This window comes from Theropithecus gelada, chromosome 10, assembly GCF_003255815.1.
Source record: "Theropithecus gelada isolate Dixy chromosome 10, Tgel_1.0, whole genome shotgun sequence".
Taxonomy (NCBI): domain Eukaryota; kingdom Metazoa; phylum Chordata; class Mammalia; order Primates; family Cercopithecidae; genus Theropithecus; species Theropithecus gelada.
This window is the reverse complement of record NC_037678.1, coordinates 93,458,993-93,486,196: the sequence shown is the minus strand read 5'-3', so window position 1 is coordinate 93,486,196 and position 27,204 is coordinate 93,458,993. Positions and strand designations below refer to the sequence as shown.

Below are 27,204 nucleotides of genomic sequence, written 5' to 3'. Positions count from 1 at the left end.
GGTTATATACCCAAAGGATTATAAGTTATGCTACTATAAAGACACATGCACATGTATGTTTATTGTGGCACTATTCACAATAGCAAAGACTTGGAACCAACCCAAATGTCCATCAATGATAGACTGGATTAAGAAAATGTGGCACATATACACCATGGAATACTATGCAGCCATGAAAAAGGATGAGTTCATGTCCTTTGTAGGGACATGGATGAAGCTGGAAACCATCATTCTGAGCAAACTATTGCAAGGACAGAAAACCAAACACCACATGTTCTCACTCATAGGTGGGAATTGAACAATGAGAACACTTGGACACAGGGTAGGGAACATCACACACCGGGACCTGTTGTGGGGTGGGGGGAGGGGGGAGGGATAGCACTGGGAGGAATACCTAATGTAAATGATGAGTTAATGGGTGCAGCACAGCAACATGGCATGTGTATACATATGTAACAAACATGCATGTTGTGTGCATGTACCCTAGGACTTAAAGTATAATAATAAAAAAAAGAAATTGAAAGCACCCCATGTTCATGAATTAGAAGCTTGCTATTTTTTAAATAGATACTTTAAACTTCATATATTGATCTATATATCCAACACAAATATTGATGCCAAAATCTAAATGGTCTTCATTAGAGAAACGAAAAAGCTTATCTTTAAATATGTATGGAATTGTAAAGTGTCCTAAATAGTGAAAACAATCTTGGAAAAGGAGAACAAAGTTGGAAGACTAACACTTCCTAAAGTTTTTGCAAAGCAACAGAAATCAAAACAGTGACACTAGTATGAGGATAGACGTATAGAACAATGCAATAAAATAGAGACTCCAAAGTAACCCATATATCTATGGCCAATTGATTTTTGATCAGAGTACCATGACTAATAAGTGGGGAAATAATAGTCTCTTCAACAAATAATGATGAAACAACTGGAAAACCACCTACAAAAAAATAAAGTTGGATCCCTACCTCACACCATAGGCAAAAATTCACTCAAAAACAGATCAAAAAACCTAAATAGATAGAGAAAAACATAGGGGTAAATTTCCATGACTTTGATTTGGGAATAGATTCTTAGATAAAATGCTAAAAGCCAAAGCAACAAAAGTAAAATAGATAAATTAATTAAGCTATATCAAAATTTAAAACTTTTGTGGGTCAAAGGAAATTAATAAGAAAGTGAAAAGATAACCTACAGAATGGGAGAAATGCCTTCAAATTATGTATCTGGTAAAGGGTCTAGTATTTAGACTATACAAAAACTTTCACATTTTAATAACCCAAATACAAACATTCCAATTTTAAAATGGACAAAGGATTTACAAGACAAAGTAGATACACAAATGGGCAATAAGCACATAAGAAGATGGTCAACAGCATAAGTCACAAGAGAAATCAAAACCAAAATGAGTTACTGCTTGACACTCACCAGAATGGCTAAAATTCAAAAAAAGAAAAGAAAATCATGACTTTTAGTATGGATGTGGAGAAAATGGAAGCCTGTGCCTTGCTGGTGGGCATGTAAAATGTTTCAGCCATTGTGACAGTAACTTGGGCAGTTTCTCAAAGAGTTAAATGTAGAATTACTATATGATTCATCAATTATACTTCTAGAAATGAAAACAGGTACTCAAACAAATACACGCACATGTACATTCATAACAGCACTGTTAACAAGAGCCAGAAAGTGGAAACAGCCCAAATGCTCATCAATATATGAATGGATAAACCACTTGTGGCATATACATACAGTGGAAAATTATTCAGTTGAAGTACTGCTGCCTGATACAATGTGGATGAGTCTTGAAAATATTATGGTAAGTAAAAAAAGCCAGATACAAAAGGTTATGTATTGTATAATTATATTTATGTGAAGTGGCCATAATAGGTAAATCCAGGATACAGAACATAAAATTGGTGGTGCCAGAAGTGGGAGAAATAGGGAGTAATTGCTTAATGGGCACAGGTTTTCCATTTAGGGAGAGGAAAATGTTTTAAAATTAGGAAGGGTGGTTGTTGCACAATGTTATGAATGTACAAAATGCCACTGAATTATTCACATTAAAATGGTTACTTTTAAATTTTCACTACTTTTTTTTTTTTTTTAAAGAGTGTCCAAAGGGAAGTTAATGCATACATATCTGCAGACAGCTGAAATAAAGCTAGAGCATTAGGATGGGAAATTAATTTTGTTTCATTGTTTCTCAGTAATGATAGCAAAATTAGTGTGATCATGTTCTGCTGATTTTGTTTGTGCATGTTTGCACACCTTCCTTTGTCATGAAATGGTAACTGAATGAGTCGCTTACCCTTGGAAGAAGTGTCATTATTGTACTAAGACATCAAAATCCCAGCATTTTTATTTTGGAAATTGACAAACTGATTCTAAAATTAATATGGAAATGCAAGGGATCCAGAATAGCCAAAATAACATTTTTGGAAGGAAAAAAATAGTTGGAAGACCAAAACTCACTAATTTGAAGACTTATTATAAAGCTACTGTATACACCATGGAATATTATGCAGCCATGAAAAAGGATGAGTTCATGTCCTTTGTAGGGACATGGATGAAGCTGGAAACCATCATTCTGAGCAAACTATCACAAGGACAGAAAACCAAACACTGCATGTTCTCACTCATAGGTGGGAATTGAACAATGAGAACACTTGGACACAGGGTAGGGAACATCACACACACTGGTGCCTGTCATGGGGTGAGGGCATGGGGGAGGGATAGCAAGGCAGGTGTGATTGGTACAAAAAATAGACAAATAAATCAATGGGAAAAAATAGAGAATATAAAAATAAACCCACATGTATATAAATAACTGATTTTCTACAAAGGTGCATAAGTAATTCAATGGGGGAAAGGGTAGTTTTTTCAACAAATGATGCTGGAACAATTAGATATTCATATACGAAAAATGAACTTCAATCCACATCTTGCACCATACACAAAAATAAACTCAAATGGATTGTAGAATGAAATGCAAAATCTGAGACTATAAAACTTGTAGAAGGAAATAGAACAAAACTTTTGTGGCCTTGAGTTAGGCAAAAACTTCTTTGCTATGACAGCAAAGTCATGGTCCATTAAGAACAAAATGGTAAATTGTATTTCCTCAAATTAAAAACCTTTGCTTTTGGACCAACATTGCTTCATTCATAAAAGAATGAAAAGGCAAGTTATAGTTGGAAAGGTATATTTGCAAAGCACAAATCTAATAAAGGACTTGAATACAGAGCCCCCAAAACTCAACAACTTTAAACAATATTTTAATAGGCAAAACAGACACTTCACCAGAGAAGATATATAAATGATAAATAAGCATATGAAAAGATTATCAACATTGTTAGTCACTAGGGAAATGCAGATTAAAACCACAATGATATACCACTACACTCCTGTTTCAATGGCTCAGATTAAAATGACCGTCAAGTATTGGCTAGGATGTGGAGGAACTAGGATTCTCATGCACTGCTGGCAGGATGTGAAATGGTACAACCACTTTGGAAAACAATTTGGCAGTTTCTTTAACAGTTAAATGTACACCTCCTAGTTGATCCAGTAAAAATGAAACTATCCATACAAAGATTTACACTTTATTTGGTAATAGCCTAAAACTGGAAACAAGCCAATAGTCCATCAACATATAAATGAATAAACCAATGACAGTATACATAACAGAATATCACTCATTACTCAAAAGGAATGAAACACTGATATAAGCAACAACATGGATGAATCTCAGAATAATGATGGAGAGTAGAAAAAAAAAAAAGACTACATCCCATATGATTCTATTTATATAAAATTCTGGAAAATTGTCATTAACCTACAGATCTATAGTGCCAGAAAACAGATCAGAGGTTTCCTCTCGTAGGGTGGCAGGGGCAGATTAGGATGGGGCAATGGAGGGATTATAGGTATCCAAGGAGATTTGGAAGGTGATAGTTGTGTTTATGATCTTGATTTTTGATGATGGTTTCATATGGCAAAGCATATCAAATTGCACATCTTAATAATTGTGGTTTATTGAATGTTAATTATACCTCATTGAAGTTCTTGAAAGCATATCAAAAAGCAAATGTCTAAATTCATTACACAGCAAACATTTACTAAATTTCTGTTTATCTATTTTTTTTTTTTTTGGTCCAACTCTTCTCTGTTTCCTACTCATATCTTGAGTGAAACAGTTATAACACTTTTATTTATTTTTTAATTTTTTAATTTTAATTTATTTTTTAAAATTATACTTTAAGTTCTAGGGTACATGTGCACAAGGTGCAGGTTTGTTACATATGTATACATGTGCCATGTTGGTGTGCTGCACACATCAACTCGTCAGCACCCATCAACTCGTCATTTACATCAGGTATAACTCCCAATGCCATCCCTCCCATCTCCCCCCTCCCCACAATAGGCTGTGAATCCATGTGGTCCTGGACTTTTTTGGTTGGTAGGCTATTAATCATTGCCTCAATTTCAGAGCCTGCTATAGGTCTATTCAGGGATTCAACTTCTTCCAGGTTTAGTCTTGGGAGAGTGTAAGTGTCCAGGAAATTATGCATTTCTTCTAGATTTTCTAGTTTATTTGCATAGAGGTATTTAGAGTATTCTCTGACAGTAGTTTGTTCTCCTGGATGATATCCTGAAGAGAGTTTTCCAACTTGGGTCCATTTTCCCCCTTATTTTCAGGCACACCAATCAGACGTAGATTTGGTCTTTTCACATAATCCCATATTTCTTGGAGGCTTTGTTCATTTCTTTTTCCTCTTTTTTCTCTAGACTTCTCTTCTCACTTCATTTCATTCATTTGATCTTCAATCATTGATACTCTTTCTTCTAGTTGATCGAGTTGGTTACTGAAGCTTGTGCATTTGTCACGTAATTCTCGTGTCATGGTTTTTATCTCTATCAGTTCGTTTATGGCCTTCTCTGCATTGATTATTCTAGTTATCCATTCTTCCATTCTTTTTTCAAGATTTTTAGTTTCTTTGCACTGGTTATGTAGTTCCTCCTTTAGCTCTGAGAAGTTTGATCGATTGAAGTCTTCTTCTCTCAACTTGTCAAAGTCATTCTCCGTCCAGCTTTGATCCATTGCTGGCGATGAACTGTGTTCCTTTGGAGGGGGATATGCACTCTTATTTTTTGAATTTCCAGCTTTTCTGCCCTGCTTTTTCTCCATCTTTGTGGTTTTATCTGCCTTTGGTCTTTGACGATGGTGACATACTAATGGGGTTTTGGTGTGGGTGTCCTTTCTGTTTGTTAGTTTTCCTTCTAACAGTCAGGACCCTCAGCTGCAGGTCTGTTGGAGTTTGCTTGAGGTCCACTCCAGACCCTGTTTGCCTGAGTATCAGCAGCGGAGGCTGCAGAAGATAGAATATTGCTGAACAGCGAATGTTGCTGTCTGATTCTTGCTCTGGAAACTTCGTTTCAGAGATGTGCTCAGCCGTGTGAGGTGTGAGGTGTCAGTCTGCACCTAGTGGAGTATGTCTCCCAGTTAGTTTACTCAAGGGTCAGGGACCCAGTTGAGCATGCAGTCTGTCCATTCTCAGATCTCAACCTCCGTGCTGCGAGACCCACTGCTCTCTTCAAAGCTGTCAGACAGGGTCATTTACATCTGCAGAGGTTTCTGCTTCTTTTTGTTTAGCTATGCCCTGTCTCCAGAGGTGGAGTCTACAGAGGCAGGTAGGTCTCCTTGAGCTGCGGTGGGCTCCACCCAGTTCAAGCTTCCCCTTCCCTGGTGGCTTTATTTACCTACTTAAGCCTCAGCGATGGCGGGCGCCCCTCCCCCAGGCTTGCTGCTGCCTTGCAGTTAGATCGCAGACTGTTGTGCTAGCAATGAGGGAGTCTCTGTGGGCGTGGGACCCTCCTGGCCAGGTGTGGGATATAATCTCCTGGTGTACCATTTGCTAAGACCCTTGGTAAAGCAAAGTATTAGGGTGGGAGTTACCTGATTTTCCAGGTGTTGTGTGTCTCAGTTTCCCTTGCCTAGGAAAAGGGATTCCCTTCCCCCTTGGGCTTCCCAGGTGAGGCGATGCCTTGCCCTGCTTCAGCTCTCACTGATCGGGCTGCACCAGCTGACCAGCACCATTTGTCCAGCACTCCCAGTGAGATGAACCCAGTACCTCAGTTGAAAATGCAGAAATCACCCATCTTCTGTGTCGCTCGCGCTGGGAGCTGGAGACTGGAGCTGTTCCTATTCGGCCATCTTGCTCGGGATCAGTTATAATGCTTTTAATTCTGCCTTTTGATACTTTAGTGATTGTATTAGTCAGTTCAGGCTGCTGTAACAAAATACCCCAGGCCACGTGGCTTAAACAACAGAAGTGTATTGTTTCACAGTTCTAGAGGCCAGAATTCCAAGATCAGTGTGCAAGCAGGGTTGGTTTCTGGTGAGGTCTTGCTGGTCAGGTTGCAGATGGCCACCTTCTTGCTGTGTCCTCACATGTCCTTTCCTCTGTGCACCTGCAGAGAAGAGAGAGAGATCTCTAGTGTCTCTTTCTCTACTAATAAGAATACCAGTCCAATCAGATTAGGGCCCTACACTTATGACTTCATTTAACTTTAATTACTTCTTTAAAGACTCTATCTGTGAATGCAGTCATATGGGGGTTAGAGCTCCAATATATGAATTTTGGGGGAAGGGGGGTCAGGCATGATTTAGTTCATAAAAGTGATGTTTAGTTTTATTTTTAAATCTTTGTTCAAATACAATATGCAATAATAATTAAACATACACAGACCTCTAGAGAGGATTATGGCCCCAGGTCTAGCTATTGTCAGGGTCCGTATTCTTAGTGACTAGAACCACGTGTCTCAAAACTTTGCTAAAAATGCATAGTTCTTAGCTTTCAGCCCAGGCTACTAAATCAGAATCTCAAGGGGTGGCATTTTTAAATAAGTATCACAGGAGATTCTTGGGTACACTGAAGCTTCAGGGCAACTGGACTCCCTTTCCCTTTAACTGTGACTAATTATTATTCCAGATCCTTTCTGTCTTTTATACCACGGGTTGGCAAACTTTTTTCTGTAAAGGGTCAGATTATCGTTTTAGACTTTCAGGGCCATATGGTCTCAACTATGCCATAGTAACAAGAAAGCAACCATAGACAACAAATAAACAAATGGCATGTCTGTGTTCAATCAAATTTTATTTACAAAACAGGCAGGTGGTGCTGTGGGCCATTTAACCAGAGGTATAGTTTGTGGACTCCTGGCCTGGACAGTCTATTAATGCTACCTACTCAAGAGACAACCGTGTTGAGGTTGGTTTTACATTTTCTTGAGGTGAGAACAAGAGTTGATTCTCTGAGATTCAGATTTAGAACAGAGATTCACAGCCAAATCATCAATAAACAATTTTGAATGCAGATTTCTGTGCTCTCCTCTCATCTACTGAGTCAGAATCTCAAGAAACCAGGACTCAGGACATCCTTAGGCTCGCCAATGACCCAGATGCACAGACAGTGGAAGGGATTCTGGAAGAGGATGCAGCATGACCATACTTACTTTGCTCCAGGTAAGCTGGAGTGTTGCTGCTACAACCATCAACTTCTCCTCCACATGGCAGACACTGCACCCATGGCCACTGCAGGCAGAATTTATTTTTTTGTTCAATGAAATCCAAGGAAATGGGAAAACTCACCTAAAGCTAGCCTGGACCTTAGCCTTTAGGGAAAATAGAGGCCACATGATCCTCCTTGGGAAACTTCGATGGCTCAGGAAACCAGACACAGTCCTGCTGAGCTACATGCAGGCCATTCCCACCATTCCCATCCCATTTCCTCAACCTCTGCACCATCTCTTGAGGACAGGATTCTAAGAACCAAATGGGGAACTGAAGTAAGTGTGTGCTTTAGAGTCAGATAAATGAGGGTTAAAATCATAGCTCTGCTATTTTTAAGCCAAGGGAACTCAATCAACGTAGAAAAGTTTACTTTCCCTGAACTTCAGTTTCTCTGTTTTCAAAGCGATAAAATCGGAATAGCAATAAATACCTCATAAAGTTGTTCTGAAGATTTAATGAAATAATGGAGCTGAAACTTGACCTATCACAGACGCTTGGTGTCAGCAGAGGCTGAATGGGCACAAGCATTATTTTTAGTAAACGTTTAAATTTAGAATAATTTTAGATTTATAGAAAAGTTGCAAAGATAGTACAGAATTCACCTATACCCTGAGCCCAATTTCGTCTATTGTTCACAGTTTACGTTAGTGTGGCACAAGTGACTCAATCAATGAACTAATATGGACACATCATTATTAACTAAAGTCCACACTTCGTTAAGGCTGCCTCGAGTGTCTTCGCTCTGTCCTATGCAGGGTCCCACATCACATTTAGTGATCTTATATCCTGAGCCTCTGGGAGACCCTGGCCATTTGTCAATCCTCTTGTTTTTCATAATCTGGACAGCCTTGAGGAGTACTGGCCAGGAATTTTGTAGAATAAATGTCCTTCAATTTGAATCTGTTAAATGTTTTTCTCATGGTCAGACAGGGGTGGTGGGTAGTATTTTTTATTTGTCTTCTCTCTGTAGTTTCCATCCAATGCTATTCAGATTCTCAGGTGATGGGCCATCTGACCCAGAATAACAAGGCCAGGAGGGAGAAACCTGTCATTATTATGGAATCAGGGCAGCCACAGGAAGGCATAAGTGCAATAGCACTACACTGAGCTTAGATTTGCAAACAAAAAATGTAGTTCTCACTTGTTACACATGTGCTTGTTATAAAGTTAATTCGGGATTTTGTCCCAGGAATGGGTGCAAAGTAACAGCTCTTGCTAATTCCTTAACCGTAGGTAATAAGTAGTAATAAAAAGTTCTCTTTGTTCATCACCACTGAGTTGCAAAATTTGCAGGCAGTTTACATCTCTGTGTCATAAAATTTAAACAACAAGCTACTCCTTCAAGGTCAGTTAGTGAGAACTTGAAAGATCTGAGTCAGGCCATCAATAAAATATGGCAAAATGAGATCCAGGTGGACAATCTGTCGTGTTCAAAAGTCTGAAATGAAATATGATCATCAAATGATACAGAAAATTTCAGCAGCTAAAATTCAGCTAGGTTACTTGAAAAAGTTGCCTGCACTGGATAGCATCTGTTATAGATGCCAGAGATGCAGTTGCTATTAAATTGTATAAAGTATCTTTTAAGTAAAACATCACATTTCTTTTCCACTATTATCAGGAACCAAGACATTTGCATATTATTGCAAAATGTATGCTGTCCAGAGGGTGTGTATGACAGACTTTGATGAAGCTAAAGCCAAGATCAAGGAAAACTAAATAGGAAAGATCCATTATTGACTCCCTTCAAGCACACACATAACTCCCATACGTGGGAATGGCAACTGCATGCACATATCAAAAGCTGAGTATTTGCTCAAGCTCTTAAGACTGAAAAATACAGTTTCCTCATCTGTGAAGCGAGCAGGCAGCACTAAATGGTCTCCAGGGTCCCTTCCAGACTGAAAGTCCTAATGTCCTGTAATTCTACCATCCCAGCCTTTGATATGGAATACTCACTGAGAAATAAGCTCAAATCAGGCCTGACAGCCAAAATATAATGCAGAGAATCAGTCTTCCTACTCCTAATGCACTAACTGAATTAATGGTTTAATACATGGCTTGTCCTGACAAATTCCATTCTGTATCTGGTAGCAATACCAGCAGGGTAGGGGAAATGCTTGGAAAATGCAGCAGCAAGTGTCTATAATGATAATGCCTGTTGAGCACAGTTTACTGTGGGCTAAGTTTAAAATCAGCCCAGATTGTTAAGGAAAAATACACATCAGGAGATTTTCCAGGAGATTAGTTGGCTTTTTCCACACTTGAACTTTGGGAACTTGGAATTCAGCCCAAGATCTCATAACTTGGCAACAAGGGGGTGGGGTGGGCGTGGGGGACGGGTTTGGAGAGTGTAGAGAGAGAGGTTTGGATTTACTCTACTTCCCTCTTTCTAACACTTTTCTGATATCCAACACAGTTCCTCTTCCTTTAATAAATCAGTAATACCAAAGTCAACAAACATGGGAAAGCTGACTAAACAGCAATTGGCTCTGGCCTGCTGTAGTTACTACAATGAAATGATGCCATTAACTGGCCCTGGCCCCATCCTGCTCAGCGCTGAGATTTCTAATCTTACACAGCTGTGCAGCTCCTGGGCGCCTACAGCCCAGAGAGTCTGACTCAGGCCTGAAAGATGCCTCATCTTCAACTCTGCAGATCACTGAAGAGGGTCACTTAGTTTGCTTGCCCTTGCTACTCACAATGTAGCCAGGCAACATCAGCACCAGTTGGGAGCACCTGGCAGACTCTTGGGCCCCACCCCACCCAGAACTACCAAATCTCAATCTGCATATTAACTCCGCAGGTGGTTCCTATGCAAAGTGCTGTCCTAGACCTTCCCTTTGCTTTCTTCTTTGGGAGAGAGAACAATGTAGCAACTTTAGGTCTCCAAGGTTTCAGTTTTCTGAAAGGGCACCAGATTCTAAGCATCATAAGAAGTGGCATCCAGGCCAGGCATGGTGGCTTACGCCTGTAATCCCAGCACTTTGGGAGGCCAAGATGGGTTGATCACCTGAGGTCTGAAGTTCAGCCTGGCCAACATGATGAAACCCCGTCTCCACTAAAAATACAAAAATTAGCCAGGTGTGGTGGCATGCACCTATAGTCCCAGCTACTTGGGAGGCTGAGGCAGGACAATCGCTTGAACCCAGGAGGTGGAGGTTGCAGTGAGCCAAGATCTTGCCACTGCACTACAGCCTGGGTGACAGAGCAAGACTCCATCTCAAAAAAAAAAAAAAAAAAAAAAAAAGAAGCTTCATTCAAAAAGAGAGTTGGAACTTTTTATGGTATTCTGCTCTGTGTGGCAGGTTAATTGAGACGGCCCTTTGTTGTTTGTTTGTTACCCATCCACAAACAGACACAGAATCAGCATTTGGGGGATGGGAGACCAGGGATGACTCCTTCCTCCTGGGAGAGCTGGGATTCCAGTCTGTGCTCCATGCACAGGTGCTCCTGGGAGCGATTCTGGGTCATCAGGCCAGAGAATCACACTCTCTGCTATCAGCACCCAACCTACTCGAGTTCTGACCCCACCCTGCCAGGAGAGTCCAGCAAGCCCTGACGGCCTGAGCACAGCCAGGCTGGATATTGGAGGCAGCCCTGGGAGATGGTATGTGGCCTGTTCATGGAGAAGCTGGGTCTACCTCCTGGCTACTTCATTTAGATGTGGTTGCATTTAATCACCACTTTTTGTCATTGTTGTTTCTTGAACAGATGAACCCCCATGCTTTCACAATGCCCCTTCTAACATATTTTTACCGTATTCTAAACCATTGCTACTTAAGAGTGCAATCCAAGGACGACAGGCCATTGGCATGCCTAGGAGCCCATCACCTCTGCAAGGCTCCTGCCCCACCTGCTCCCACTGAGTCTAAATGTGAATTTCAAAAGATCCTGCATGATTTGTGTGCACATTAAAGTGAGAAACATTGTTGTAAACAACTACTGCATACCATGAAAAGACTGTTGGAAATGTGCTCAAAGAAGAGCCCTCCTCATCCTCTCCCTAACTGTACCATAACACAGAGCTAGTGCTGAAAAGATAACAGCACATGGTGTGTCTGTGTGATTACTTGTTTCTCAAAATTTGTTATTTAGAGGAGTATTTCTTGCAGCGGGCTTCTTTTTGACTTTATTTTGACCCACTAGTTCAGTACTGGTCCCAGTTCCCAAAGAGTTTGGTTTTTATTGATGAGATGGGGTGGTGGATCACTGAATTAACTGATGTCCGTCTGCAACTAAGTAACTGGGTGGGTTCAGAGCCCTTCCTCTCATGGACTGCTTAACTTCTGTCCTCTACATCGTTGCTGTCCTTTTATGATGCTTTTCCTCGCTTCCTAGGCATGGTTCCTGCATTACATCCATCCTCAACCCTTTCTCTTCTTGGCCTTACTCAGCTTAATTCCAGAATATGATTTATAAAATATCAGTCTAAATAACATACTAAACTTTATATGTAAAATGATAGTCTCTAGAAATATGTCCAAGTCAGGTGTTTCTATGACATTTCTGGAGCCAAAAGCAAAATACTAAACACAGTTAAAAAGGAAACCTCACTTCTTCCATTAGTAATACCCAAACAGTGACATATTCAATGCCTGCTAAATTCTGAAACCTGGAAAAATGCAACATTGATGTGACTTACCACTAGAAGCAATTAATAAGATTATAATGACTTACCAAGAGTTACCCTTTATGATTATGAATCTTTGTACATTGATGTCAGCGTTTCAACAATGTGACTTGTCTCTTGAGGACAGGAATCATAATTTAAAGTCATTCACCTTCCTAGTGCCAAGCAGTGCCCAGGATCCCATAGAGTGATGGCTATGCTGGGAATGATGGTGCCAGTGATCACCAGGATGGAGATTTTGTCATTTTCAAGATGGGTTCAACCCTTTCAGGATGTAGATTTTATCTTGTAGTTATTCTGTTTTCCAGAAAGAATTAAGTTTAGAAATAACTGTAAGAATAGGAAGTCTAGCAAAAAGACTCTTGGGTCCTTCAAGAACGATTCCTCTGCTACAAAAAGGTTCTTCCCCTTTAGAAAGGAGAGCATGGGGCCAGGCACAGTGGCTCACACCTGTAATCCCAGCACTTTGGGAGGCTGAGGCGAGAGGATCACTTGAGGTTGGGAGTTCGAGACCAGCCTGGCCAACATGGTGAAACCCCTTCTCCAATAAAAATACAAAAATTAGTCGGGCATGTTGGTGTGCACCTGTAATCCCCACTACTCGGGAGGCTGAGGCAGGAGAATCACTTGAACCTGGGAGGTGGAGGTTGCAGTGAGCTGAGATCATGCCTCTGCACTCCAGCCTGGGTGACAGAGCAAGACTCTATCTGAAAAAAAAAAAAAAAAGAAAAAGAAAGGAGAGCACTGGAGAACCCAAATTTTGGGTTTAATATAATTTCATCTACCATCATTTGAAAAAAGACTCCAGGTTCTCCAAAATGTAGCCAGGCATCAGCAGCATCAGCACCACCTGTGAGCACATTAGAAAGGCAGACCCTTAGAAAAACAGTTCTGCAACCTGCAGCAAATCCTGCTCTCTCCTTCTCCTTTAAAATGTCATGTTTCTCTATAGACATTAGTCATATGTATCTATTTGGAAAATGAATTTATACCTAGGGCAAGGAGGTTAGCTTCAAAGTAAAGCCAGGAAGAGAAGGGGTTGAGGATGGATGTAATGGAGAAACCATGCCTAGGCAGCAAGGAAAAGCATCATAAAAGGAGAGCAACAATGTACAGGAGAGAAGTTAAGCAGTCCATGAGAGGAAGGGCTCTGAACCCACCCAGTTACTTAGCTACAGATAGACATCAGTTAATTCCATGATCAACCACCCCCATCTCACGAATAAAAACCAAACACTTTGGGAACTGGGACCAGTACTGAACTAGTGAGTCAAAATAAAGTCAATAGGTACCCATGCTTTCTCTTGCAGCTTCAATTCTAGCCACCACTCATACTTAACAATCAAAGTTTCATGAACTCACCTCTTTGAGCCTTTGCGTCTGATGCTAAGTCTGAAAAGAGTACCTTCTTCCTGCCTGACCCAACCTCCACTCATGCTCGAGGCCACTGCTTTCCACAGTGAGTTTTTGCTGATATTCACACCTGCAAGGCTCTCTTGTGGTAGCCTGTGTTCACTCCTGTTGGAACTTATAAAATTATCTCTTTACTTGTCCTCTTCCTATCTCAACTGTTATCTCCTGAAACATAGAAATAATTTTGTTTGGTTAATTTGTGCCTCACATATTGCTAGGATATGTTAGATACCCAATACATACATATCTAATCAACTCGTGAATACTCTATGATACTCATTGATCAGTATTCTTAAATACCACCAGGTTCTCAAAAAGTGGCTCTTGCATGAAAAGAAATTATTTTCTAAATTACTGTTTCATATTTGTCTTTACATCCATCACTTATTCCTCCTCTAAAGAAAAGGGGAAAGAAGCGTTGTTATAGCCACAGTTTCCTGTTCTCACTCATAAAATGGTCATTTTATGTTGCTGTTGGGATGTAGGTGGTTTGTGCAGGAACTTGGGGTGATAGAGGAAAGCCAGACACAATGACTTTTTGGTCCTTTCCAAACTCCAGAAGATGTCTTTAGACATTTCTTTTTCTCCCTCTCTTTTCAAAATTAGGTGGGACCTTCTAGGTGCCACCACAATCCATTTCTACACTAATGATATTTATCTAGCTGTGGACATAAACTTTCAAACCTTCTCTTGACTCCTCACCCAGAAGATCTGCCAGGAAAGCTCAGAATGGAGCAGCAGGAGGGGTGGAGAAGCACACTTTGTGCTTAGAGAGTCTCTTTTCCTTCCCTCAAACTTCTACTGTTCCACTACTGTGTTTTTCTAATACTGTCTACTCTTCATTGTGGTTGAGAAGCTACTGAACAGGTGTTTCCTAAATTCTAGAACTAGTGCCTGATTAATGAGCAAATTATTACAAAACAGTATACAACCTCCAGACGAAAAGCTTAATTGCAGAGTATTATGTCAGGACCTTAGAATTCATAGCATGTAATATGTACCCTATTCTATTGCTGCTGTCTGACCACTTCCACAATTTCTGCAGAAATTAGATATTGTCTTTTTAAACTATAATTGTCTCAAAGGGAAAAAGAAAACTGTCATGACAGTGCAGTCCTTCCAAATAGAACTTCGTGATCAGTTAATTGACTTGGAGGCATCTTAAAGAAAAATTTGAGATCACCTAATCAAATCATCCGTTTTATAAATAGGTAAAGTGAAGCCCACAGAGGCTTTGGGGATTGCCCAAAGGCCAAGACTTGAGTCTCACAACATTTAATCTAATCTGGCATTCATCTCAGTAGTAGCTCTCAAAGTGTGCTCCACAGACCAGTAGCCTCAGTACAACCTCGGGACTTATTAGAAATGCAGACTCTCCACCCCATCCAGACCTATTGGATCAGGGCCTCTTGTGGTCAGGCCCAGCAATCTGTGTTTTCACTGGCTCTCTAGGGTGTAAAGATGCACCTTCGGTTTGAGAACCACTGCAGATGCACTAGACACCATCCAAACGTTGCTCAAAAGTAATGGGCAAGTCTTCTGACTCCAAGATCGTGTTCACCAGGGAGTGGGGTGGAGAGAAATATTCTGATAGCCAAAGGAGAGGTGATCCAGTAAGAATAAAGATACAAAATAAGAAGGAAAAGTAGGCTCAGGACTCCAGTTGAAATGACTGTTGAAGTAGCAGCAAGATCCCTGCTTAGCCTTGGCTATGAAATAGTGACTTTTCCCTTTCAGAAAATAAAACATGAGAGGATGGAGGAAGATAAAGAACCAGTTTCCCTTCCCAATCACTTCCTTAGCTCCAGAAAGTTTGCCTCCTAAGGAATTTAATCAGGAAATAAGATCCCAGTAGGATGTGGAGTAAGTTCTTTCTTCCACAAATCACCTGACAGTTTCCAAAGTCATTAATCAGCATTTTCAGTTCCACTCCTCCCATGTGTGGGGCTCAATCTCTCCTTCCTTTACACAGTGGAGAGCATAGCTTTCTTCCTGCGGCCCAGTGTCGCCAGGCTTATGTCTTCATAGCTCATTTCTGAGGAGATGGGGGAATCTTACCTCATAGCTTTTGGCTTTCAAAGTGCATGAGAAAACCCTTGTGGGTCCAGCTTGGTTATTCTGCTACAGCGTGGACTATGTTCCACAGACAGACAGAAGAGACACTATGATTAACCAGGTCTGCGTCACAGAACTATGCTCTAAGCAACAAAAAGGTCACTGAAATTAGGGATCCTTACCAGTGACCCATGAAAAAAATGAGTGGAAGATTGGTGTTCCCAGTGGAAATAGTGGAGAGATGGCTGCTATGTCCCTTCTCCCAGTATTGGCCTTACGGAGCCTCAGAGCAATGATACATTCTGATGATGTATCATTGATAACTAATGATTATCTAGTTATCATGGATGATGATAAACTAACTTTTGTTATTAAATATTTTGCCATCACAGGACCCATTTATGTGGTTAACAGATTAGAGAAGGTGTGACACCGGGGGATTTGAGGGGGATGCAGTTCTTGGTGAAATTAAAACAGCAGATTATGGTAACCCAAAGTCCAAACACAGACATGACCCATGCTAATTCAGAACAGGGATTCAGGAACCAAAAGCCACACTATTCAATCTTGCTTCTATCTTATTCTATCAGGCTAAACCTTGAGATGACAGTAGAAAGAGTATTATCCCTTCCATAAATCTTACCAAGGAGAAAGCTAACACCCAGAGGACTTTACTAACACTATTAATAGTAACAGAGCTGCCCCAGATCCTAGTTCAATGCCCTTACAATGATATCAGATTGCTTTTACACAAGAAAAAAGAAAGATAATCAGGCTTTCAAGGTAAGATCATCCTGGATACTCATATACATTCTGATGATCACAGAAATAAGCAGAAAGGTGGTCAAATATCTGAATATTGTCATTCATACGATAGGGAACCAGAGGTGAACGTGTGTCATATACTATGCTTTCTTCCTCCAAGTGAATTTTCTAATTAGAGTTCAAGCATGGTTCAACTGGGGATGGAGGAACTAAAATATGGAACTTTTATGGATCTGCTCCTGTGTCTTATTTTATATCAAATTCTTGACCATTCTCATGAGTTTAGATCTGATTTATGATGACTTAGGAAATTGCATATAGATCCAACACTGCTGAAATAATGTGACCACCTGAAAATGAAGGTGAGGAAAGAGCCTGAATCCACTCCAGGAGGTCATTTAAAATCTGAGGGGGAAAAATAGATAAAACATGGAGGAGACCAGCAGCAAAATAAAACCTGGCAATGCTGTTCCTGATTGAGAAGCTAGGGAGTGGAGAAGCAGCAAGCTGTGCACAGTTGGAAAATTCAGGGAGTGCTCATTTCAGTGGCCAGTTTTTGAACATGTCAGTTTAATTATGATGCATCATAGTTGACAGCGATGCATATGGAACCAATTACAGCACATGTTAAAATCAATTATTGCATATTTCAGCTATCCTAAACACTGGAAAAAGTGTTCTATGCATTGCTGCAGATTCCAACTCCACTAATCATTTTTACTATCATGGTTCAACAAGAAAAGGAAATATATATCTATATATATATTGTGTGTGTGTGTGTATATGTGTAAAAGTATACATATATATCTATACTGAGAAAAACACGTTTCACAACCAACATCAAATGCAAAGCACAGAAACAGTAGCAATAGATAGAAAAGTTTCAAACGTTTGTTCTTACAGAAGTCTAATCTTCCATCCTGCCTTTTTGAAGAGAAATAACAAAAAATAAAATTCCTTGCTATCTCCCAAGCACTGTTTTGATCAATTTAATCCACTTTGGCCTCTTTACCAGCAGTGAGGTCCATTCTCAGCTGCTGTCTACTGGCTATTTTGGTCTAAAATGTTTGCCTTAACTGTTTACCCTGTTTCTGTGGCCTTTTCTCCCCCTTCAGATTTCTAACTCAAAAATTCTCCTTCAAAGTTCACAGCTTATTCATTTTCTGTTTACTTTTATATGCACCAACAAATAACTGGGTTATTGAAAAATGAAGGTGAGGAGGAGGAGTAGAAGGAAGGTGAAAAAAGTGAAGGTGGATGGCATTTGCCATTCCTCGGAGATTGGCACATTTGCTGGTTGTATTAAATCAGCAGCCTGTATGGTGTAGTGAGCTCCAAAATACGTTTCCTGTGAAGAAGGCTTATATTCTGAAAATTTGGATTTCTACTTCCTCTTCACCATGCATAACAAAAGTGAGCTGCAGAAAATCCATTGTGTCTGAACTGCACTGAAGGCTTGGGGACACACACTGGTGTCCCATGGTGATAATTTATCTACGCAAATCCTCCTGTCCTGAGATGAGGCAGAAACTCCAAGGTGACTGAGCATTCCAAAAAAAGCCACACGCCTCACAAAACTTGGCTCCAGGGAGCAGGTGGGTGTGGATCCCGGGAAAGGGATCAGTGGTGTCTGAGTCAAGAAGAACCCAGTGGTCCAAGCAAGAGCACAGAAAAACAGCCCATGTGGTTTAGTCAAGAGAGCGCCGGGCGGGATGTCGGGAATGCTGACTTCTCTGCTCAGCAGCTTGCCCAGCTGGGGCAAGGTACTCAATGCCTCATTGTCCTCCAGACTGTCACCTGGCAATGAGGGAAGTGTATCAAAGAGAGAACGAGGCCTCTGAATTGCTTCAGGGCCCATAAAAGGAGGACTGCTCCATTTTAAAGTTTTTGAGGATCAGGGTGGGAACCACTTATGCTTGTTTGTTCTGTGACTAAACGATGGACCCCAACTTGTGCCAGCTGCCCGCCCGCCCTTCCTTCCTTCCTTCCTCCCTCCCTCCCTCCCTTCCTTCCTTCCTTCCTTCCTTGCTTCCTTCCTTCACTTAAGAAGTACTTATTTTGAACTAGCCCTAGAGATACCCATTCTCCTCTAGTGGAACTGATAGATTACCAGTGAAGACAAGTGCATCAATAACCACATGGACATTAAGGGAAGTAAAACAAGACCCAGGCCCCTGGGTTGTGTTTCAGATAAAGGGAGAATCTGCACTATACTGTACACATGCCTGTGATCTGCCACAAAGGGAGTATGGTGGGAAAGTGGAGGAGAAGGAATCCAACATTGCCCCTTCCCAAGAATTTGATGGGCTCTTAAGTCTGCATTGTGATTCAAGTGATTTAAAGGGTATCTTGTGTTCCATCCAATAAGTGGGGACCTAGGCTGTGTGAGCTGAATAGGAAAATCTGCTAGTGGCCATTTGTGAGTTGGAGGACAAAGCTCAGACATAGTTTGGGAGGAAGGAGTTTCATCGGTCAGGGTCCCAGAAGAATATGGAATTCACCCATATGGTTCAAATGTAGAAACACTGTCCAAGGGGCAGCAGACAGAATGTAGGCAGAGTGAACCAACAAGGGTTGGGAGGCCCCCAGAGACGAACAGCAGCTCGGAGCGATTTGGAGCTATTACTGCCCTAGGAGACACTAGGAGCTAAGGAAGAGGGCTGCAGGCAGGAGTGCCCACCAGAAGGGAAGGGTGCAGCTGCTGCTAGAACTGTGATCCCAAGGCATGGAGGGAGTGGAGAAAGAAATGCCCCATCTCTCTCTTCTGTTTGCTGATGGTCTTCGACAGAGCCCAGATGTGGCAGTCAAGCAGATCAGTTCCTCAGCAAAGAAAAACATAGGTTTATATGGCTGGAAGTGGCCAGAACAAGGGCTCCAGCAGCCCCAGAACATGCCCGGTTGCCCAGGGTTCAGGGACTATTATCTCAATGTATGTGTAACTAAATCTGACACTCAAATTGGGATGCTCTAGAACATAATTCACCCCAGCAAAGGTGTGCAAGGAGAGTGCGAGACAGGAGACAGCTCTAGATGAAGAGACCTAGGAGCAATGGTGTAGAGCATCATGTCCCCAGCATGCTTTGGGCAGGCTTATGTGGTCAGGGAGGGAGGCTTGGGAGAGAACCTCAGAAAGGTTGAGAAAAGTCCTAGAAGGCTTTACTAAAGCATTTGTACTTGATTCTAAAGCAATGAAAACAAGCTTTTAAGATGAGCCCAATCACTTCACCTCTCTGTTCAGAAACACACAAGTGCTTTTGACCCCAATGGGTTCAATAACAAGCTTGTGAGTAGATGCAAGTGGCTTCTATAAGTCAAAGCTCATCAGAAAAGCCATCAGTAGTTTCATGTAGTTAAGAGCATGGGTTCTAGCCTTGGGTACACCACTTACCAGCTGTGTGACCTTGGGCAAGTTACAGACAGTTCCTCAGTTTCCTCGATGGTAAAATGGTGATAAAAATGGCACTGACTTCATTAGATTGCCTTGAGGAGTAAATGAGCTCATGTTTGAAAAGATCTGAGAACAACAATTAGTATCCATCTTCACAGCAGCCACATATAATGCATAATAGTTACAAATTCAAGAGAGATATTATTATTGTAACACTTACCAACTGACCAAGAACACTGAAAACATACCCCTGAAGAGCACCCATAAAGAGCTTTCAGCTATAAATAAGAATCAAGAAAATATTAGTGGTCCTAGGCTGCCAGCTCATCAAAATTGTCCCAGACCAGACCACAGAGCAGAACAGACATCTGAGGGTTTTTTGCATATACTCCCTTATGACAGAGAGAATGACCACATACAGTCTAATGCTGAATGTGCACACGTTGTGAATATTTCCAGACCTACAAAGCTTCCAGGTGGCATGTCACAGCATTCTAGAGGCAAGCTGTCAGTGTCACAACACAGAACTTTCCTGAAGGCATCTCAGAGCCAGAGGAGTAAACAGCAGAGACCAGCTCCCAGGTCATCTGCCTGTAACCCTCACTGTTGCTAAAACATTCCAACAAATTACTCTTACCATCCCATCTGATTCACTTGGTATAAGCAGAAAGTGCAGACACCCATGTGTGGTCTGAACCACATGACCCTTCAAATAAAAAATATAAAATATGTCATTGTATTTCCCCAATCCTCTGCAAAAGAAAATGCAATTTTTTTTCTCTTTTTCATTTTTCTGTTGACGTTCATAGCTCTACAGTTGACATTTGGTCTTCTAAAATGTCTTATATAGAGGTATCAGAGGTTTAGGCAACTGAAAAAGCGGAAGCATAAGGAAGGTGTTTCGTAGTTTATCAAACTGTGAGTACTGATACCTCATTAATTTTTAATGCTTCCTTCAACCAAGGGGAGGCAACGTTTTCCTCCAGCAATCTTAATGATGCAAGCCCTGCCACTCACACAGGTGTTAATGGCAAAGTAATTTTGAGGTTTCTGGATGAGACAAACATTCCACATTTGTAGAACAAACATTCAGGAGGGATCCAATGTCAATGTTTCCTACGGATTTTTATTTAATGGCTCTGCTGCCTGGCCTGCTGGGATGCTCTCAGGAAGGGACACTGTTGTCCAGTCAGTCCTCGCTGAATCACCCATGCCCACTATAGCTCAGACATGCTCACATTGTCCTCACTCCTCACCACACCCTGGAGAGGGCATCTTTCCTCCACGTGCTGTTCAAAAATCGACACAGCAGAAGAGGAGCCACAAGATACCAGGACCGACCCAGTAAGTCTCTGCAGCATTATTAAGGCAAGGGTGCTCCAGAACAGTTGTTCTTAAAATGCAATTCTGCAGTTCACCCAGGAACTTGTTAGAAATGCAAATTCTCAGGCTCTACCTCAGACCTTCTGAACCAGAAACACTGGCGATGGCATCTCCCTATCTGTGCATCAACAAGCCCCACCCCCAACACCCCGCAACAAGTGATCCGATGCCTACTGAGCCAACCAATCAAAAATTACACAAATACCAATGTGGTTTTGTGTAAGCAAGGTTAGTACATTATCTGCATGGCGAAACCCTACAAAACATAGGTCACATCTGTTGCTCAATCTAGAGAGAAGGGACCTAGGGTCCAAATGTAGAGGTTTCAGGACATTGAGGAACTGCCCTTGCCATTATATGGAAAGAGAGAAAAGGTGAAGACTACCCCTGCTCCCTCACCCAGCAAAACTAAAATGCCCTAAAGGGTATAATTTAACAGAGCCATTTAATGATCAGAAAGGGGCTTCTTCTGTCGGTCAGAAGGAAGGAGGAAAAAGGAAGCAGCACATTCTGCAGTGAGGGAGAGAAAGCCCCTTTGGCAATCTGGTGCAAGCCCAGTTAGAGCATGGTTTTGGAGCCTCTGCACAGCAGGTCTGGGACCACAGTCTTTGGGATGATGTGACACTCCCTCAACAACCTGGCAGACCACAACGACAAGAAGGGTGGTGATGGATGATACTGGATCAATTACTTGGATTCCACCGCTTAAGTAGGAGGAACTTAAATGAGAGCTAGAACACCAGCCACCATGCTATGCAGGAAAAGGAGCAGAAAAACAGCTTATGATTTTTGCTTCCTGGCTGGGAAGGGGTCTGCTATGCAAGCAATAAAGTGGTTTGACCTGCCTGTTTTGACACCATGTATGCAAAGCTTAGTCTGTCTTGAGGATTTTAGAACACTGTGCCTAGAATTTTATAGCCTCATGTTCTATCACAATTCCAAAAAGACATCTGCATGAAAACAAGAGGTTTGGAATCTATTTAACAGAGCTACAGTCCTGATGTGGAGAAGAAATAATATTCAGATGGCATCCTCTGTCTATCCATGGTGGCTCAATACCTGCCTTCAGCCTTCTAGGGACTTTTCCTTGCACTTCCTACTTAAACTCTTCCTTTAGCCAAGCCAGCTGCCCTCACTGTCACAGCCTCCAGTGTTCAACACTTCCTAACTCTATGCCTTGGTCTATCATGCCCTCTAGGCTGAGTGCTGCCTCAACTCCCTCTCTGGTTACTTGCTCCCAGGACTCTCTTACTCCTCTGCATCTTCACTGTTCAGTTTCCCTCTCTCTGACTTTTCCCTTCTTTTTATGTGTTCATGATGCTCTGCCCTGTGCTGTGCACTTGGACCGGCACAGGAAGTAACCCTCATGGAATCCGTGCAGGCGACCAGGTATACAGGTTTGGCCCTCAAAGCAGTCAATTTGTACATAACCAGTTATTTACATTTCAATTCCCAAATTTTACCAAGGCAAATTGCTGAAATTAAAGTAATATCTGTTTACAATGGCTTTAAAAAGGATTTTTTTTTCTTTCAAGTATTTGCCAGATTAGAAACACACAATCTATGTTTCAGAAAACTGAGGCACTACAGGTGTGGAAAGAGCCCAGCAATGCTTGCCACTCTCTTAGACTGAGAAGTAAGGTGGGCTCTTCCTGCAGAGGGTAGAAAAATGGGGTGGAGAAAAGGAAGGGTAACAATATTGAGTCCACCCATTCTATCCATCTGTATCAGTTCATTTTCACAGTGCTGATAAAGACATACCCAAAACTGGGAACAAAAAGAGCTTTAATTGGACTTACAGTTCCAGAGGGCTGTAGGCAGGAGGCAAAAGGCACTTCTTATGTGGCAGCGGCAAGAGAAAAATGAGGAAGAAACAAAAGAAGAAACCCCTGATAAATCCATAAGATCTCCTGAGACTTATTCACTATCACAAGAACAGCAAGGAAAAGACTGGCCCCCATGATTCAATTACCTTCCCCTGGGTCCCTCCCACAACATATGGGAATTCTAGGAGAAACAATTCAGGTTGAGATTTGTGTGAGGACACAGTCAAACCATATCACCATCCATCTATCCATTCATCCATCTATCTAATCATCCATTCATCTATCCATTCATCCATCCATCTATCCATCCATTCATCCACCATTCACTCATCTGTCATCCATCTATCCATCCATCCACCCACCCATTCATCCATTCATTCATCTATCCATCTACCTTTCCCTTCATTCATCAATCTATCTCTAGATCCATCCATCCATATATTTACATATTTCTATCTACATATTGTTATAAAATTATATTATTATATATTGTAAAATTATACTAATATACTATTATTAGGATATAGTTTCAATGGTTATAACAAAAAAAAAACCCTACCAATGATGACTTAAACAAGATAAGATTTCTTTCTCACTTGCTTAAATACATAGGCTTAGGCAATTCTGAACTGATGCGGTGGCTCAACAGCATCAAGGACTCAACTTCCTTAGTTCTCTCTTTGCTGTCCTCAGTGATTAGATTGCACCTCCTGGTCTCATGTGGCTACTTCAGCACCCACTGCCATGTGCAGAGCACAACGGACAGAAGGAAAGATATGAGCATGACTGAGAGGGGATATCCACCATCGCCATTCACATACCTCTGACTATAAGTTTAGCATGTGGCCACCAGCACTTAGAGGTTCCTCTGGACAAGGGACCGCACTCAGTATACACTCAGATAAACTATTACGAAAGGAAGAAGGATGAAAGGGATATTGGATACCTGTATCTCTGCTGTACTGGCTATCCTGATTTAATAATGTAGAAATTCCTAAATTATAAAAGATATTCATAGTTATACAAAATTATTTTCCACAGAAAGCACTAACGTGTATGGGCTGTTTGCCATCGTGTGCCATCTGTCACTCCAGCTTCCCATTGCCATTGTCACCTTGACTGGGCCCTACCACAGCACTCCATTTCTGGGTGGAGATTAAGTTCATAGACTGTTAAACTTTCCTTTATGTTTTTAAACTTATTTTATAGAGTGGGATTTATTATAAATATCATGCAATTTTATTATAAAATAATTCAAAAATGCAAATAAGCAAACAGAAGGAGAGGAGAAGGAGAGCAAAAAAGAAGAAGGGAAAGAAAGAAAAACATTTTGTGATTCTATCCCACAGAGACCATGATTTGTAATTATTTGGTGTACATCACTTTATTTATTATTTTTCTACCAAAATAAAATTACAAAGTATATATGACCTTGGAACTTAGTCACCCCCTACTTAACACTTACACTTAATAGTACAGTATAAATTTGGTTCTATCTGAATACAACAACATTTCTGCACAAAATTTGCTAGTATCTATTACAATATACCACTGTAAAGATGTTTTTAAATTAATCTAACTATTGTTGAAGATGAAAGTTTTACCACTGAAAACAATAAACAAATTCTGTGGAAATACAGAGCTAAAGCAATGGAAAAACTACGTTATCAGCATTTATGCTTTGAAATCTTAGATTCTTTGGGCAGTCAGTAAGCAAAAAGAGGAAAAGAGAACTGGAATCAGTGTTTTATCAGCAAGATCATATTTGCAAAACTATTTTATGAACAAGGGTAAGTGGAGAGATTCATTCCTTTCAAGAGAAAGAATTCTAGAATACATTCCATTACCAATATTCATCCCTATGTGAAGATGATCAAAAATATGTGCATTGAAAAAAAGAAAAAGAGGATAAAAGATTGTACTGATGTCCCAAACAGAACAGATTGCTCTATTGTAGCTGATGTTTTCCTCTTTCCCTATAATCAAGCATCAAAGGCCCTAACAGACAATGGCTAAGTTGTCCCAGATGGCGGCACACACATATGGGAAAAGAAGACCGGTGCATGACTGTGCTGATGGGGATAGGACACATTTCCTAAATGTCTATCCAGGAGGACAAGGCAGGCCTGGCCAGACCAAGGCTACAGACACATCGAAAGAATTGGAAACCTGACAGTTCACCAACTAAGCAAGCCTATTTGGGTGCCAGTCATGCAAGCAGCATGTGTAGGTTGCCTCTTGTCTGCAACAGCATCTCGTACTCATTAGCCCACTGGAGCCTCGTGCTTCCAGGGCAAATGTGAAATAAATTAAACTGACAGGGTCCTGCTTTGCAAGAATTTATGTTGTCTTTTTTTTTTTTTTTTTGGCCATATTGGGTCCCGAAAAGGGCCTCCTCCTCCAACCCTAGCCCCAGCTTGCATCCTGACCAGGTAACCTAACATTTATGAAATGCCTCATTCTCCACATTTAGCTGGAGAGACAAATCCTTGAAGACATTAGGGATATGTTTTGCTTAAAATCAAATTCTGATATATAAGATATAAGCATGGGGTAACTTTTTATTCTACAAAATAATTCTGAACTTATAGAAGAATTTCTCAGACAATTCTCAGTGAGCTTTTTAAGTAAGAGGCAATTCGCAAAACCATTCATACTCAACTTTTTTCTGAGAATTCATTTATTGTGTAAAGTTAAGTACAACCACATTGTTAGAGTAATCATAACGAGATCAGTTATTTCACACAATAAAAGCCACTAGTAACATTGTGTCTTATGGTTGACAAAGCACTTTCATAACTATGATCTTTCATAATTATGACCCTACAACAACCTCCAGTGAGGTAGTAATTACTATTCTCTCTGACACACTAATGAAGACAACTGAAGCTCAGAGAGGTTGAGTAACTTTTTAAGAATACACAGCTAGTGGATGGTAGAAATGGGGCTGGAATCCATTTCTTCTGACTTAACCATACTTTCCTTTCATTTCAGCTCTTGTGGTATAGAACCAGGATGACCACGTGTCCCAATTTTCCTGGTATCACCCCTGTTTAAGCCTTTTCCCCAGAATAAATTTATTAAGAATGTCTTCTTTTATTCTCAAAAGTGACCGTGTTTGCATGATAAATGACAGAACAGTGTTTTATGTTCCATATTTTACAGGCTTTAAGATTTCTTGTGATGCCACATAGGGATGGAGAACAGGGAAAGAGGTATAAAGATCAAGTAGGCTCAAGAATCCCTAACTGCATTTCAACTGCAGTACTCATACCATTATCTGTTTTTATATATTTGTTCTGTTTTTAAACAAAATGGAAGATGGATACTACTCCTTTAAAAGCTTGTAAAGCCTTTTATCTATAAAAATAGTAGCAGATGTAAGACTATGGAATACACATCATTAGTACAATCTAACCACTACAGGTGGAAAATAATTTTCCAACATTGAGAGACTTACACATTCAACAAAACAAAGCATAGGCTATCATATCACTTAAGACTGGTGGTTGCTATTAACTGAAAATCTAATTCACTGATTTAATTAAAAAGTAAAGAGAAAAAATAATGACAGTATTGACTTACATAGCTAAAAACTCTGGGACTAGATTCAGATGCTCCAAGCTGTCATTAGAAGTTGGTTTCTCCATGTTTCACATCTGCCTTACACTCTAATGAATCCATTCTCAAGATTTCTACTGCTCCCTGAGAGTGCAGGTTTTATATAGTGTCAGCAATCTCAGCAAAATGCTTTGTGTCTGCCTGATTCGCCTTCCTCTCTCCATTCAAAGCAATCAGGACAGCCAAGTGAAAGCAACGCTCAGATTGGCCCATCGGAATTGCCATCCACATTCTGCACCTGGAGGTGGGATCTGCCCAAAGTACACGTCAGGAGAGTAGAGGAAGACAGATTACCCCAAGAAAGAAAGAGGGGAAATCATTACAAACCATTTAGATACTAAAAGGGGGAAAATGTATACTATACTGTACTATCACATACTACAAATAACTCCATGCTGGTAAACTAGATAACTTAGATAAAACAGGGTGGTGTTGCATTTTGGAGGTGAAGATTCCATCCTTCCTTTTGCACCCATATCCTAGATTCTTGAGGTAATCTGTCTTCCTCTACTCTCCTTATAAGTGAGAACATGTGGTAGTA

At 40.8% G+C, this 27,204-nt stretch overlaps 1 long non-coding RNA gene across 1 annotated transcript; it reads right to left on the bottom strand.

The window, feature by feature from the left end:
• Positions 1 to 6,321: 6,321 nt before the first annotated feature.
• On the bottom strand, positions 6,322 to 26,822 carry LOC112633816. The gene is made up of 4 exons (XR_003121592.1): positions 26,628 to 26,822; positions 12,260 to 12,509; positions 7,522 to 7,600; positions 6,322 to 6,477 (listed from the first exon to the last, which is right to left on the bottom strand). It is a non-coding gene; the product is annotated as an uncharacterized LOC112633816 (long non-coding RNA).
• Between the last annotated feature and the right edge of the window lie 382 nt (positions 26,823 to 27,204).